Source organism: Cynocephalus volans, chromosome 9, assembly GCF_027409185.1.
Source record: "Cynocephalus volans isolate mCynVol1 chromosome 9, mCynVol1.pri, whole genome shotgun sequence".
Lineage (NCBI taxonomy): Eukaryota > Metazoa > Chordata > Mammalia > Dermoptera > Cynocephalidae > Cynocephalus > Cynocephalus volans.
In genome coordinates this window covers 27,550,916-27,568,631 of record NC_084468.1, presented here as the reverse complement: position 1 = coordinate 27,568,631, position 17,716 = coordinate 27,550,916, and positions in this window count along the sequence as shown.

The window sequence follows — 17,716 nt, the reverse complement described above, 5'->3', positions numbered from 1 at the left end:
GGGGGAGCCCAATACCTTATTCAGTACGACTTCATTAATTTATATCTAGTTAGAAAAAGAAAACAAATTACAACATAAGAGTTCCAGAGAAACCTTCAGAGTGTGTATTAAAAAGTTGCTTTGAAACATAGGAAACCTGAAATGGGAAGGAATTAAACTGATATCGTTTCATTTCACTAATGAGCAAATATTTAAACAACTTTATTTGCCATCTGGATGGCTGCCAATACGAAAGTTCCTTCAATAAAGAGTTGCTATCCTCTTGCTTATTAAAGCTGTATTTTCTACATATCTGTTCTCTTGCAGGTTGTTGGTGAAAAATATGCATATATTAAAATATTGGTTAGAGTGCAGTGCTGATAATAACACCAAAGTCAAGGGTTCGGAACCCCATACCAGCCAGCTGCAAAAAAGAAAAAAAAAGGGTCAGAGGTCAAACAACCTTAAAATATTTTAGGTTACATCACAAGCAAATAAGTTAATTATATTAACATATAATTATCAAATCCCATTTTAATATATAGGAGGAAGCTGTCATAGGAAAAAGCAAGATGAAGTATTCTAATGACTTAAAGAGCATTATTATAAAATAACGGTTTCTAATAGTGCAGAGAATTAATAGATCCAGGCAATAACATCCTCACATCCTCACCTACAGCAAAATTCTCTTTGCTTCTAATTTTATCATTGCCAACTGTCAAGCAGAACAGAATTGATGATAAATACACACTGCATGCACAAGACACATACACAAGCACAAACGCACACACACACTCACACAATAGGATTTCCATTCCATATTTTGTGATCAATGCCTATGGAAAGAATAAGCGGCATGTATACTTAACACTTCTGAAAAATAGCAATAATAATAGTGTGCCAAGGGTTAAGAAATAAGTATTATAATGAAGCCATGCTTCTCAGCACCAGTGATTAAGCCATTTTTTGATCAAACGTTGTAGTCACTATAAAGAGCAGTCACATCACTGCTTCCCTGTTAGCACTGGCTAAATATTATTGCTCTGCTACTTCCACAGCAAACTGCAGGACTTTGGAGCCAGCAGGCTCTCCTCAAGGACTTGCTGATGTGTAACAAAAATATTTTAGTGTGAAAAAACTACTCCCTAGTGCACTTGTTTGCAAACTGCTGAATTTCTAGATCACTCTTACTATGTTCGAGGACTATTTTTGATAGTGCAGATCTGGTGCTGAAACGCCTCTGAAGAATCAACACTTTTTCTTTTCTTTCTTTTTTTTTCTTTTTTATTCACAGCATGACAAACTCAGTAGACATACAAAGCTGCTTGGGTAGCAATTTTTTACTTTGTACACTAATTTGTTGTGTTGAACCCAGACCTCTCTGTTTCATGCTTACAAAATAGTAAAAAGAAGTCAAGTGAAATGCAGATTAATATGAAACTCAAATACTCTGCTTAACAGCTTTCAACTTAGTACACTCAATTGCCAAAAGAATGTAAAGCTTTAACATTGCTGTTAATTATGCTCCTCTTGCTAGAAACACTTTTGCCATTACCTAGAAACTGTAAAGAATTGCTTTATATCATCCAGAAATTTCTGTGTAATTTAATTAGTTTATTTCCATTATATCCTCATCTGCTTTAGTTTACATAAAATCCAGCAACTAAGCAAATACTGTTCTTAATGGTACTGTTGAGATGTACTCCAAATTAAAGTCCATTTAACTTCGATGATAAAGTCTAGTTAAAATAAGACTAAAATTTTATTTTTCCATTGTTGTTATTTATATGGATTAAATGAACTTTTAGTTTTGTGTTCTCTACTATTGGGAATATGCTTTTGCATATCCAATTATATCTATTTGTACTAATAAACTTTTAACAAGCCAGAATGTGAGTATGTTTATGCAAGTGGAATTAATATTATAGACAACTGAAACTGTTATATAATTGTTTATACTACAGACATGCATTAGAAAAACTTTTGCCATTTGCACATGGGGTGCTAAATTCCATATTACACTCTGGCATTGAAAAGACAAGACATTGTGCTTTCTTTGTGGAATTCAACATCTAATGAGGAAATACACAGTTAAATAATTACAAAAAAGAATACGAAGTATTATGATTGTTTTTCACAAAATCGACATATTTTGTTCCATCATCGGGTACTTAAGACCCATCCACGATGTGTTTTTTGATTCCTCTGGATAAGAAACCCATACATGTCAAGAGTCTAGTAAATGAGCTTTTGTTACTGTATTTTTCTATCACATTAGGTGGGGAATGAACTGTCAAATTCATCACCATTTCTACCACTCTCAGTTGTCACGTAAAGGCCAGAATATATCTTTGGTCACCAAAGTCATTTTAAGTTTGAGCGTCTACAGTGGTAGAGTATTTAATAAATGACAAAAATGCTAGTTTTGACTGTCTAAACTAAACTCTATTGGATTTCTAGCTCAAATATTCAATTACAATTGGATAACTGACAAATATCTACTTTCCCTTTCAGTATGGGAACACACGCCATCGTTCATACATTCAAGTGACATTAGTGACCTACCATCTGCCTTGTGAATTTTTCCTAGTGGTGAAAATATATTTTCACTGATCCATATACACCTGGTGCTTTTTGTGACAAAGAGCATACATTTTGGAGACAGCTGGCCCAAGTTAGGGGCATGCTGTGTGGTTGTGGAATAGGGCACAGTTAACTGGCCCCACGTGGGGACTGAACCTTGACCTCATTAGCAATGTACTGTAATCAGTTGAACTCAATAGTCACTAACAGCTCTACTGAAAACCAACAATATGCTCAGCCATCCACTGTGAATATGCTTTCTAAGTGGGTCGGACCAAAGATTCCCTATGACAAATCTTAAATTTGTTCCTTTGTTCTCTCTCATTTCTGGTGAAAAAAGGTGCTGTAGCCCACCTTTTCCTCCATTTTTCTTCACGAATGTTTTTTCTTCTTCAGCTTGCTTTTTGATGCACAAATTTCTCTAGATCTCTTCCTGTTCCAACCATCCATTTTACCTAGATGAAGTGACGATTAGTAGTGGTCATAACCTGAAGTATGTTAATGTCGTTCAGCTTCAAGGAATGAGCTTTAGGCAATATAAAGCACTCACTGAGGGCTGAGGAGTGAGATAGTCTGTGCAGTGAAAATTTTGTTACCAACAAATATTGAAATTATTAATATGATCTCACTAAATTAATTTGATTGTCCAGGTAATGTGAGGATGGGGTGGTTCTGGTAAAAAAAATACCAATGTCTTTCTATGGTAGCATAACCACCTTCAGTTTTAGGCTCACAGACATTTAGAGCTGGAGAAATCCTTACAGTACATCTAGCCCACTGAAATCCAAAGAGACCGAATCATTTTCTCAACATCTCAAAAATGAGGTAATGTCAAAGTTGAGTCTTACATTAGTCAAGATATAAGCTAAGTTGCTGTAACAAAGAGACAAAAATAGTGTGACTTGAATATATTCTGTTTCAGATAACAATACAGAGATACAGCCCAGGGTTGTCAGAGAGGTTCTGCCATCTTTAACATACAGCATTCATTTCTGGGCCCAAGGTAGATTCTCCAATTTTCACCAACTTCTGGCCAGCAGGATGGAGAAATAAAGAATCAGAGAGTGTACGCCAATTGTTATCTATCACTTCTCACATTTCATTAGCCAGAATTCAGACACATAGTGCATGTAGCTCTGTGCAAAAGAGTCTAAGAAATACATTCTCTAGCTGGGCACATTTTTGCTTAGCTCAAACTTGGGGACTATGTCTCCATTATTAAAAAGTCTAAGAAAACAATGGATATTGTTGTACAAGTAGCAGTCTCTGCTACAGAAGAATTGTAATGTCTTCATTACAAAGCTATGAAGTCTTTACAGCATGATAACCTTACAATTTGAGTTTGTTAAAAAATATTATATTATAAAATTTTCTTATCAGAATACTATCTTGGTAGTCACCTTAGATGTTCTTACCTCATATCTTTTGTGATCTCATACTATACTTCTGTTTATGTAAGAAAAATTTTTTAAAAAGTAATGTTTACAATTCTTTAAAGCTATTGTCAGTACTCAAGAGTCCAGTGTTTTCACCTAAGAAAATTAAATAGGGGTAAAGACTAATTGACATGAGTCTTAAGCCTTTACTGAATTAAATTACAATATTATGATATTTGAACCCACGTAAAGGAATTTCTACATTTATTTCAAAATTAACACGTACTGCCAAATGGTATTCAAAAGAACATTTCATCTTTTACCGGACAAGTTCAAATGCCTAGAATATTTGAAACAATTTAATTGCTGAAATATATTTTTGACTAAATGGATGAATAACAAATAAGTGAATGAATGAATCAACAATTCCCCAAGAACAATCTTAATTATATCAAAACTGCAGTGATCTGTACAGATCACATATTTTAAAACTTCTTTTGAATTAAATTTATACATTCTCTGTGAGATGGTTACCTATTGCCTTTTGTCTCTTAGATCATTAAAAATAATTTGTGTTTTCTCTGACTTTGCACTAAGAATTTGGTAAACAGAATAATGTGAATCTACACAAAGTCCAAAGCTTGGCTTAGTCTTTTTAGTCCAGTTATTTAAATGTCCTCAATTTTCATATCAGAACATTTGAGAGTGAGTGATATAAATGTCCTAGCACATATCACTTAAATATCCTAAGTCTTTTGCTTTCTCTGCACCCAGGAGTATCAGCAGACTTCAGTAATTTTTCTGACCTCTGGCACACTACTTCAATAACATAGTGTGATACATTTGCTATATTTTTTCAAGTCTCCAAAAGCTATCTCCTTCCCTTTTTTTTTTTTTTCTTGAGCTTACTGTCATCTGTCTCCTAAGCTTATAAAAACATATTCCAAAGATTTCCCAGTGATATGCTATGGAGGTTTTTTTTTTTGTTTTTTTTTTTAAGAGGTTCTGATTTTCTTTCTCAGTTTTTGGATGGGAGTTGAAAGAAAAGGACCACTGGAGACAGTGGGATGACCTGCACTGTAGGACTGACTATAAAGTCTAGTATTATCTTTGTTTACTTTTCCCTTTGAAAAGCTTTGGCCTCCAGCCACAACTCATTCTTTTGCTTCATGCCTCCAACCAGACCTTAGACCAGATGACTAGCTGGCACCACACCTTTAGGAACAAGGAATTCTTCCCTTTGTAGGGCTTAGCTGTCACTGCCCAGGCATTTCATGCAGCATGATAGGTTTCTTACTTCCCATAAATACAATTTACTCTTAGAAGAAATGTATCCGTTGTTTTAAAACTGTTGACAACCTTAAGATATTATATGCAGAGATTTCAAAATCGAGAAATGATTTTTGAAAACACATACCATGTTATCTAGTGGGAGAACTAAGGATACATTAAAATATATAACAGATGATTTTATTGTAAAATTTCTAAATCTAATAACATACTTCCTGTCTTTTACAAATTTAATTTTAAGAGCATTTCCAAGGTCTGGTTATAATAAAGCACTTCTTTCTTAATGTTTGTTTTAATACCTATAAGCTGGTGACATCAATACTTCTCTGTTTTCTTGAGTTTATCTTTTAAAGCAAATTTAGTACTGCATGGTTATTTTGCTTTCTATTTTGCTAATGGCTGCAAATTTCAAGCATCTAAGTAAAGAATGAACTACAGAGTGGTAACATTTCTATTGATCTGGTCTTTAACATATATTTAAAGCATACAAATGGAAATTAGTTTTATTAGAAAGGCATGCATAAATGCATTAGCATTTTTTCATATAAGCCAATTTTTCATGGCTCTATAAAATTGCTATATAAAATTTCTCTGAAGCCAAATTAGCAAAAATAGAACCAATCAAATTTTACTAATTACATTTAAAGATATTTATGTTCACAAATTTGCAAAATTAGTGAAACTCATTATCCTAAAATTTCAAAAAATAAAAGCAAAGAAAGAAAAAGCACAGGATACCAGTTGGGAAAAGAAAAGACTTTAGTAGAAGACATGATATCTTTCTTCAAATATCTGAATAGCTGTTGTGTGGGGGGTCTTTTGTTTTGAAGGGCCAAAGAGTAGACCTCAGGGTAAGAGGTAAAAATCACAAGAAAATGGATTACATTTTATTATGAAGACTTTCTATGAGTCATTGAGCAGATGATAATCAGCTGTCTTTTGAGGGTGTGAGGATCCCCTCAAGGCCAGTATCCTACTGACAGATTCCTATTGCCAACCATATGTCAAAAGAAAGAAAAAAGTGGTCACATAACCACAGAAGAGTTCGATCTGATGTTCACCCCCAAATTACATTTGCTACTTATTATATTCTTTTCCCATCTGACCTGAAATCATCCTTCTCTTTAATAATCTCTTAAAAGACCAAAAAACACCTAAACTATAAGGGTATCATTTTCCAGAAGTCTTAAAATGAACATATATAACCTAAGTGTGTCCTTCTAGGCCTATGCCATTATCATATTAGAATGTGCTAGATTATCAGAACACTTTGTTGACACAGATAAGAGAAAGGTCATTTTCAGTGGGGTTACGGCTCAATACAGTTGCACTGGAGATAAGAAGTAAAAATGGATGAAAATACAGCCTTATGGTGAGGTGCTCTTTAAGGGAAAAGATGAGAGATTGGCTTAAAGGAAAAACAAGCCTTTTCCATTTGCCTGTTTTGCTGTGTGCACTAAAGATTCTCCTTCATTTAGTCCCACAGAACTCACTCTTTTATCAAATGTTGGTTGAGCACTTATTGTATGCCAGACACTCTTCTAGCCTCTGAGAAAAGTGCCCTAAAGCGACAGGCAGAGCTGCTGCCCTGGTGGAATTTATAGTCTATTAATAGAGAGTCCTAAAAATATAATGGAAAGCAAAACACTGAGGCATTATCCAAATAATCCAAATAACAAATATCTCAGCAAATTCTTAAAAAACTTTAGATAAAAACAAATTATATAAATAATTGAAGTGTCCCATTGTGTTTCATCAAGAAACAGTCCTAGAAAGGCTGATGAACAATTCTCAATATTAAATTATACTGATTAACCTTAGGAAAAAGAACCTGGAACTCATAAACTTTGATTTTGTGACAATGCTTATTTATATTTTGGTACTTTTTTGAATAGGTAATTCATTCAAAAAGTTAATAAATTTTAAAAATATATAAAGTGAAATGTATAGAGTGAAAAGTATTCCTCTCAGCCATGTCACATATCCACCCACTTCTCTGCCACCTCCTCTAAAAGTAACAGCAAACTTTTTTAATCTTCCTTTCTCATATGCAGGCAGATATGATTATGAAAGCCTATTCCCTTATATATAAGGTAGTAAAAAAAGTAATATTCATACTTGTTTTAGTCTGTTTCTGTTTCTTATAACAAAATACACAGAACTGGGTAACTTATAAAGAAACTATATCTATTGCTTACAGTTTCAGAGGCTGGGAAGTCCAAAGTCCAGGGAACACATCTGGTGAGGTTCTTGGTGGTGGTGACAGTAACCCAGGTATCTCACATGCCAGAAAAATGGTGGAGCAGAGACAGAGAAATTCTTCATGTGCTTTCCTTTTAAAGCCCCCAAACCATGTCCCTCATCATGGTTATTAATCCATTCACTATGGCATGGTCCTATAATCTAATCACCTCTCCAAGGCCCCACCTTTCAATTACCGTAATAGGATTTCCCAACCTCAACAGTTACAGTAGGAATTAAGCTTCTAATATATGAGCTGTAGGGGACACAATCCAATCAATCTGCAGCCAGGCTATTCTGTACCTTTTTTTTTTTTTTTTCCACATAGTATGTCTTAATGGTCCTTCCATGTTAGAACATAGACCCTCATTCATTTTAATAGCTCTATAGTATTCCATTCTGTGGATGCATCACAATTTATTTAAATGGTGCTATTTTTATAGACATCCCATTATTCTCTAGGAAATATAACATTGAGTAAATAACCTTTTTCATGCATCATTTCTATAGTGCCAGGGATCAAAATAGAATTGTTCGATCAAAGTGAACATGATTTGCAATCTTGATTAATTCTGTTAAAGTGACCTCCACAAAATTGCACCAATTTATATTCTTACATTCAGTGTAGAAAAGTTATGTCCTAGTTTAACAGATTGTGTTCATAGTATTTTTGCCAATATAAAAGGTAAAAATGGTATCTCAGTGTGATTTAATTTGTATTTCTTTTTTTATGGAGAGGTTGGTATTCTTTTTTTTTTTTTTTAAGAGCTATTCATATTTCCTTTCTGTGAACTGCTATTCTTTGTATATTTTTCTATTGTGGTCTATTTTCTGTTGAATATAGAGTAATTTTTTTTTCTTTTTATGTATTACTGCACACAGATGTGATCTTGAATTTGTGATGCAATGTGAAAAAAGAAAAGTGTTTTTCCTTTTACTAGTCGAACTAAGCCCGTTTATATTTCAAGACATGCCAAATATGGCATATTTTTATTATATTTTTGGTTTCTATGATTTTTTTTTTAAGTCTTTCTCTATGTGATCAGTTTTCTTGTGTGTGAGCATGACTCTAATATTTTGGAAGATTTGAATTTTGTTTCCAGTAACTATAACTCCATACCTTAACCTTATTTTGTTTTAAAGAGTATTTTCTAAATTTTGTCATTACAAACAATGGTCAAATTAATGATAAAATTTATCAGCTTGCCACTCCACTCCTTTTCCTCCATAATCCTATTTCTTCAAATATTTAGCATGTACTTTTATAGTTTAAATGTGCTTATACTATTATTACATATTTAGCCAGATTTAAGTCTTTGTATTTTACTTTCAGGTTTTTTTTTTTTTTTTTTTTTTAAGTCTTTGTATTTTAATGGAAGCTAAGTAGAAGACATAATCATCAAATTTACTCTCTCTTGCCTTTTCTCTCCTCACTTCCCTTCATTTTTGTTACTTTTATCATTTCCCCATTAACAGGAAATATGCTATTTATATTTTGTTCCATTACATTTGTTTTAGTCTTAGGTATACTGTTAATTATATTCAATATCCATTGTCAAAACTTTTGGAATAGTTTCTCCAGTTCTTTCCTGGCTGACTAAAATTCATTTCTCTACTATTTTACTGAAATACGGCTCAAAGGTAAAATCTTCCTTGAATTCTTGCACAGTCAAAACTATTTTCAGTAGTCTTTACTCTAGAAAGACAGTTTGGCTGGATATAAGTCCTCAATTCACCTTCTTTCTCCTTACATATCACATGGATGCTGGTTCCCTGTCTTCACTGGTTGAATTTTGCTGTAGGCAAATAAGACTAGCTATGACTTTTCCACCGAATGTGATTCTTTAAGTCCCCTTTTCTACTAGGATGTGTCTTGATGTTAATGATTCTAGGTCAATTTTTCCTCACATGTCTTTCCTAACAATGTGCTTTTTAAATTTCATTTTGTTTTTCTTGAAATACATCATGAGTTGTATCTTCACATATGCTTTTATAATGTAAATGTGCTTATACTTAAGTAATATTTTTTCTGGTTTTCTTCTCTGGGCACCACAAGCTTGCTTATGTTAGTACTCTTCTGTGCAGCTCCTATCATTATTGCTTTTTTCTTTTCTCTGTTTCTGCTTCTTTCATTTCTATCCTTTTCACTTGTATTACATTTCTCCTTCATGCTCCTAAATCCTTCTTCATTTTGTTTTTATAATGACGGTGTTTATTTCTTACTTTACATTTCAATTTTACCACTTTTGTTTCAGATCATCCTGTGATATCGCATCCCTTCCTTGAGGATTTGTATTTGCTGCTTGGTTTTTCTTTAAGGAGGTGATTGCTCCACTCCCTTTTTAAAAAAAATCCTGTTAAAAAATGTTACTTTATTATTTTCACCTCCTTTCTCAAATCAATAAATTTTCGGTCAGATTGTTGTTTTTATTTTTTTAATTCTACATCTTTTTGCTAAGTTCTTATGATATGTTCATGCTGATGCTGTGCTTGCTACTTTTCTTAATACTCCTCCTTGAATGAGCTGTCTTTTCCTTCACTAGCCCTTTTCAGAAGAATTCCATGGTGTGTATATAGAACACCAGGCATCCAGACTTCAAAAACAAAGGTTTTCCTGGCTTGTGAAGCAGACATCTTGCAGATGCAACTTTGTTATACTTTATGAAACTCTGCCTCCTCTTTCCTATTGTTTTGTGCCCAGAAGGCTTTTCCTGCGGCCCTCTTTACCTCAATTTCCACTACTATTATTGTTCACAGGAGATTATTTGCACTTCTTGATGATGCCCTCAACTTCAGGAAGTGTATTTTGCTGGTATATTCTGAGTTCTACCACCATTTGTCCCTTCCTTTACTCTTCATGTTTTTAGTTCACTTCCTCCTGTTCATTTCTTTCTTTTTTCTTTTTTTTACTTGTTCAGCTGTTTTTAGTAGGCTTTACTCTTAGTTTGAAGTCTGTAAACTATATCTTCTAGTTTTGTCTAAAATGATTTTTTTTTTCTTTGTAATTCCTGGAAGGAAAGGGGTAGATGATCATTTACACAACTATACTCTTTCTGGAAGTCCCTATATTGTTATTTTCATTTGAAAAAGAACTAGTGAAGCATAGAATATTGGGAGAAGCAAGAAATAGATTTTGTCAGTTGAGTCTAAATTCCTCAAAACGGTAGTAAGCACTGATCCACATATCAGACTTTATTCTTTCATCCACTTTTGTTATGATCAGGTAGAAAGAGACATTGTTTTTGAGGCATTAAAAGCTTATTAATGAAAAGCCTACTTTTTTTTAAGTAGCATTTATTTCTTTACTGTTAAAAAATGCACAGATAGGGCGAAGTCGGTGGCGCACTCGGGAGAGTGCCGCGCTGGGAGCGCGGCGACGCTTCCGCCGCGGGTTCGGATCCTCTATGGGAATGGCCGGTGCACTCACTGGCTGAGTGCCGGTCACGAAAAAGACAAAAAAAAAAAAAAAAAAAAAAAAAAATGCACAGATACACTACGGGAGCCAAATTTTAGCAAGTTTAATGGTTGATATTTTTAACTCGATTGCAACGCAGTTTGAAAACTCATACAATTTGAGGGTAAATTATTAACAAGACTATACCTTCCCTTCTTTTTTTGTTTTACTAATTGCACCTGCAATCAACCAATTGCTTGTTCAAGAGGTTAATTAGTTGCACCTGCATTTGTGCACCTGTAATTTTGGTGACCCTTTGAAATTAACATGTATGCCTTTATTCACATATTTAATTTGCTAAACTAACCAAATAGTAGTTTTTTATCTAAATTGTTCAAAGTTTTTTTAGTGTTTTCAAGATGAATTTGGAGGCAAGCAATAGATGAGCTGATATTAATTTAACCTAAAATGTTGAGTTCTTCTTATTGTAAAATGAACACATGATGACGTTTACAAAAGAACAATTCTTACAAATGAACAATAATAAAATATGGGGATCATTTAAAAACGTAAGATACACTTATATGAAAAGAAACACTACTTCAAAAAACAATAGCATACTTCCTGAATCTTATATATTATGTATGTTTTTGTCTTTACATGTCTCGTGTGAGGTTCATAGGTTGTTTTTAAAAGATGTTCTTAATGCAGCCTGCATGGTCACCTCCATAAGAGAGAAGAATAATTGGGGATCCTGGCCTTTGAGATTTTTATCTTTTGCCAAGTGATGTCTAAGTTCAGGTCCTGGTAATTTTAAATGAAGTCAAACAGACAAACCACTTAACCTGAAATGAAAATTAATGGTTGGAGATGAATTAGCTCCCTAAATATTTAATTACTTATAGATATAAAAGTCAGTGGTCAGGATCAAAGGTAATCTTTTGACACACTATGGCCCAGCAGAGTATTTCCTGACTAAAATGTTTGATTTTTAGGAAATATTTATAAGAAAGCACATTTTTTAATAAAATAGTAAGTTAAATGACAACCCTAGTTTGTTCTGAAAATACCCTGAATCTATGGTCTCTATTCTATCTCAAATTAGAAAAACAAAAAGTGTTATTTAGTAGATGCTGAAATAGCCCCAGCAGAGAACTAAGAAAAAATACTAGCTTGCTGAGAACTTGAGAACCTTAAAAGCAATAAACCAACCAAAACTGACCAAATGTGTCATCGACAGGGAGGCCAGAAAGATTTGCTTGGACATTTCCTGTGTCTGTTATTCTCATTTACGAATTTGAATTTGTAAAGGAGAGAGGGGAAGATGGATTTATTACAAATTGTTCTATTTTCCTTCCTGTTTCTGTATCTGCCAGGTCTATAGCCCCTGACCAAAAATGGTGAATTACACTCGGGTGGTATGCTGTTGTTATTCAAATGGAAGGAGCTTGTAAGAAATTGCATGATGCACTCGCTGGGTTATACATTATTTTTTTATCAGAACCCACAGGGAAAATGCTTCTGGAGTTTTCTAGAGGGTTGTGTTTCCTGTGAGCCAGGAGTTTCCTTGTTTTGTGGATATTATGAATGTCTTTACTTGATCTATTTTCCTCTTCCTGTTGGTTGCCAAGAAGCTTAAAATCAAGATCATAATCAACCTTTAATAAGAAATCAGCTTGTTGACATGCATTTTACCTACTCTCCATCTTACTCCTTTGCATGCATTTTCTTTTTGCTCTTCATTGTACTTATTTATGAGATGTGGAAGGATATAACAATTACCTTGAAAAATTAGACATGTATTTAAAACTGATCAGAGGCATTAACTATGATTTATTAAAATTCTAACAATTTTAAAGCCATGTGAACAAATAGGAAGCTAAAATGAAGAAAGATGACTGTTTCTTTGTGAACCTCCTGCAAAGTGTGTGTGTGTGTGTGTGTGTGTGTGTGTGTGTGTGTGTGTGTGTAAGTCTATGTGGCAGTCACAATAGTTGCTGACACCACTTCCCAGGTAGCAGAAGCTTCATTTTCTTAAGGCATCAAGCAGAGATTCTTTGATCTCACAGAAAGTGGGCCTAAAACTCCTTGTTTAGGCAGTAGTCATTATACATTTCTCATGAAAGAGGTAAAGAATAATTCTGCTAAGGGTTTTTATGGAAAGGTAACTTCACAAAGAGGAAAACTGTATGAGAAGCAGTTCTCTTGTTTTTCTGCCTTAGAATGAAGTCTAGATATCTGGAGCTGCAGCAGTCTTCTTGTCACTGTGAAGCAGCTAATCTAAGACTGAAAGGCCCAAATTCCCAGGATTGTAGAGTAGGAAGATAGAAAAATCCTAGGTTCTTTATAATACCACTTACTAGCTGAACCTCCTCCCTCCTTCAACTTTTTACCCCCAAACTCATTGTCATATAGGAGAAAAAAATTTTTTGTTACTTTTTAAAAATGTTATTTGCAATTGAATGTGCTCCTAATGATATAGTCTTAGAAGACAAAGGTTAGAAATATTTGTAAGCCTAGACAATTTTTCCTAGTGATTAGTAACTGAAAAAGAATTATCTCTTCTACAGTCACAATGCTGAAGTTCATTGCTTTTTCCTGTATGATAAGTAGTCCAACAACTTTCTCTACTTTTATTAGCATTTGTCACAAAAGCATTATCAGGAAAATGGTACCAACAAGTATTTTTACTTTCCTATTTTAGTTTTTAAGCTTCTGAATAAGATATAAATTTTTAATTGTTTTTGGCACTTAGTAATACATGGCCTACATTTCCAAAATTGATATTTTGGATGCAGATATCCTTTGTATTTTGAAGGACACTTATCCAATTTATTTATTTATTTATTTATTTATTTCTGTGTTAAATGACTTTTTATTTTTTATTTTTATTTATTTATTTTTTTAAAATTTTATTTTGTCGATATACATTGTGGCTGATTATTGCTCCCCATCACCAAAACCTCCCTCCCTTCTCCCTCCCCCCTTCCCCCCAACAATGTCCTTTCTGTTTGCTTGTCGTATCAACTTCAAGTAATTGTGGTTGTTATATCTTCCTCCCGCCCTCCGGTTTTGTGTGTGTGTGTGTGTGTGTGTGTGTGTGTGTGTGTGTGTGTGTGTGTGTGTGAATTATATATTAATTTTTAGGTCCCACCAATAAGTGAGAACATGTGGTATTTTTCTTTCTGTGCCTGACTTGTTTCACTTAATATAATTCTCTCGAGGTCCATCCATGTTGTTGCAAATGGCAGTATTTCATTCGTTTTTATAGCTGAGTAGTATTCCATTGTGTAGATGTACCACATTTTCTGTATCCACTCATCTGATGATGGATATTTGGGCTGGTTCCAACTCTTGGCTATTGTAAAGAGTGCTGCGATGAACATTGGGGAACAGGTATACCTTCGACTTGATGATTTCCAATCCTTTGGGTATATTCCCAACAGTGGGATAGCTGGGTCGTATGGTAGATCTATCTGCAATTGTTTGAGGAACCTCCATACCATTTTCCATAGAGGCTGCACCATTTTGCAGTCCCACCAACAGTGTATGAGAGTTCCTTTTTCTAATTTAAATTTGAAATATACAATGGGAGATCATTTTACAGTTAACATATACTATAACTTAATGCTTCAGAAGGAACCTGGCATTTATTGCAGTAATTTGGGATTGCAAATGGTACAATATGTACAGAAACAAGAAAAACCTATAGAGAATTCAGAATCTCTCTACAAAAATGAAAAGGAAAGTAAATTTATAAATGCAAGTAATGTAACAAATAATGAAAGCTATTAGTAAAAAGAGTATAAAATAAAATGCAGAACTGTGAACAAGAATATGACATTAAGCAATGAAACAGAGGAAAAAAACTCAGAAAAGTAATAGGTTATAGATAGTATGAGGGTACTTCAAAGAGATTGTGGAAAAATAGAATGAAAAGATAATGTGACTCTTTCCATGAACTTTTTTTTTTTTGTGACCAGTAAGGGGATTGGAACCCTTGGCTTGGTGTCGCCCGCACTGCACTCAGCCAGTGAGCGCACCGGCCATCCCTATATAGGATCCGAACCTGCAGCCTCAGAACTCCCAGCGCTGCTGCGCTCCCAGCGCTGCACTCTCTCGAGTGAGCCACGGGTTCGGCCCCCATGAACTTTTTGAAGTACACTTGTATTTAGAAAACTTTACCATTTGCCTAATGTTATTTGAAAACTTTGCATATAGGGCTTCATTTAAGTCTTCTAACTCAATTATATTATATTATTATCTCAGTTTTACAAGTGAGAAAACTGAGCCCCGGAGAGACTCAGTAACTCACAGGTACACAACTAACAATTGAAACCAGAACTGACTCACATCTTACAATAATTTTAAAGCCTATATATCTGACAACCATATTATGGTGTCTTCCAGTAAATATATTAGTACAGCAGGATGTATTCTTATAGATCACATCTGCATTTTTGTCTAGCATACATTTGTATATTTATCTATGTCTAAAATTTTATTCCCACACAAATTGCTTCATAGATCTTAGAACTAAAGTCAAATGTTATAATTTGCGTATTCATGCAATATAAAATTTTACCATTGTACATTTCAGCCAAATTGTTTTCAGCAACCATTTCCATTTCTATTCTTCAATTAATGTTAATCACAGTAATTATGCTAATCTAGGCTGTATACAGTATACAAGAAGTAGCAAGGAGAACCATTTTAGACTAAACAGCCAAAACAAGACCCATAGTAGACACAAATACTTGAATTGTAAATAATTTAAATCAGGTCATAGGCTGAATAAATAGCAAACTTATTTAAATGTCCAAGAACAGGCAGAATTTTCTATTTATAATGGTACACTATGGTATTTATTTCTCAATACTTATACTTTACATTTTTTAAAACCCTTTATGTACCTTTGCATTATTCTGAAAGGACGTATCAATCTAAAAAAAAAAAAAAGTTTTGCCTAAACAGACATTCAAGTGGATATCTCCAAACAGTACTGTCTGACTCTTCATTCTGTGACATATTGCAGGAAGGTGGTGAATGCCACACATAATCTTTATGGGCTAAAAAGGTGACTTTACCAGTGTTTGGTAGCAAAAAAAAAAAAAAAAAAAAAATGCTGCTGTGAAAAGAACTGGAGCCTGAGGAAAACATGCTCCCAACATACATTTATCAAAATATCTTCTCGTGTTTAAAACCAGTTAGAAGAAGTTGAAAAAAATCTCTACATCAAAAAATGTGACAATGTATCAAAGCCCACATTGTCCAATCTGTTCCCACACGACTTTCAACGCTCATAAATCCACCCAGCAAGGATACCACACAGGCGCAGCCCAGGAACTTCAGGCTAATTGCAAAGGACTGTTTCCTAACCCAATAATACAAATTGACAAAATAAACAGACGATGCCTGTCTTTACTGAAAACTTTAATATTTTGTAGATCGTGGATTTTTTGGATTAATTTTGATGTGCTTAATATATTGCTTTAAAATATTATTTATCTTAATTACTGAATGTTTTGGGCCCCTTAAACTTTGCATCTGAGGTAGATACCCCACCCACCCCAACCTAATGTCAGTCCTACTCTCTACGAATCCATTCTCATTTTATATGCCAAGATTCATAGTACAAGCCAGGCATGTCCAATGGACACTTGAGGATACATTGTGGTATGTCTTTTGGGGAGTTGAAGAAAAAAATATAGCAATCAATTTCCTGAACTAACAGTTTTTGTAGAAAATGGAGTAGGATGAAGCTTAGAAGCAGCATACAGATGAAGGTGTAAAGCCATTTTGCACTTCTTCTTATGTAAGAAGCTAAGACATTTTCTAGAAGTAAAGGAGACTTGGCTACTCAAGAGTAAAGATTTAAGTAATTGTATGAAAACTATCACATCCAAATATGTGTTGTATTTTTCAAAGTGGTTACCATATTTATTTGCAAATATATTCAATTCCAGTGAAGGTTCTATCAGCATTTTGAAATTTATTCCTATTACTTGCTCTCAGAGCTAGATTGTGAGCCACAGGAATGAAGCAGTCTTGTTACTTTAGAGGCACAACACATTTTGTCTTAAAATACTTTTGCCAATTTATTTGCCTAACACTTACAGGAGATGACATTTGTACTATTACTAGAAATCAAGTCTACTTGCTAAGAATGGCCATATGCCAAGATTAACTAAATTTAAATAATTTGGGCAAGACTCAAAGAATATTGCAAAAGAAGATATTAGAAAAGATCTGAATATCTCTGATTTTTTAAATAAGTGAATAGGAGCCAGGTTTTCAGAAACTAGTTCATCCTTGTCTATAAATGCCCTAATACTAAGTCAAATACTAATGCCAAAAACTAAGTCGAATTATTTTACAATCATAACTTATATATTATTTGCAGCTAATATCATTCACCAGTCTACAGAAGGGCAGGTATGCTGGTTTTCTATAGTGAAATCATAAACACACACACACACACACGCACACACACGTAGTTACATAAAGTCAATAATAGTTCTCAAATATGTCCTCTCTGTACATTCAAAACAGCATTCAGGTGGCGTATCTTCCTTCATTGAACACAAGGTAAAGTAGTTGGAATGTATTTAGGAGACACGTCAAAAATATGTATTTCTAAATAGTAGACACCCACTTGAGTATGGAGATCAGCTCATAATGCAGGTCATATGTGAGAACTGAGGCCAAGCAATGAAAAAGTAACTTTATATTCTAGTTTCATAATAATTCTGCAACACTTGTTTATTGAGTGGAATATTAAGTTAGATAGCCTGCACCATTCAAAAACGTATTTTTCTGTACCTCATGTAAGTGTGTGTGTGTGTGTGTGTGT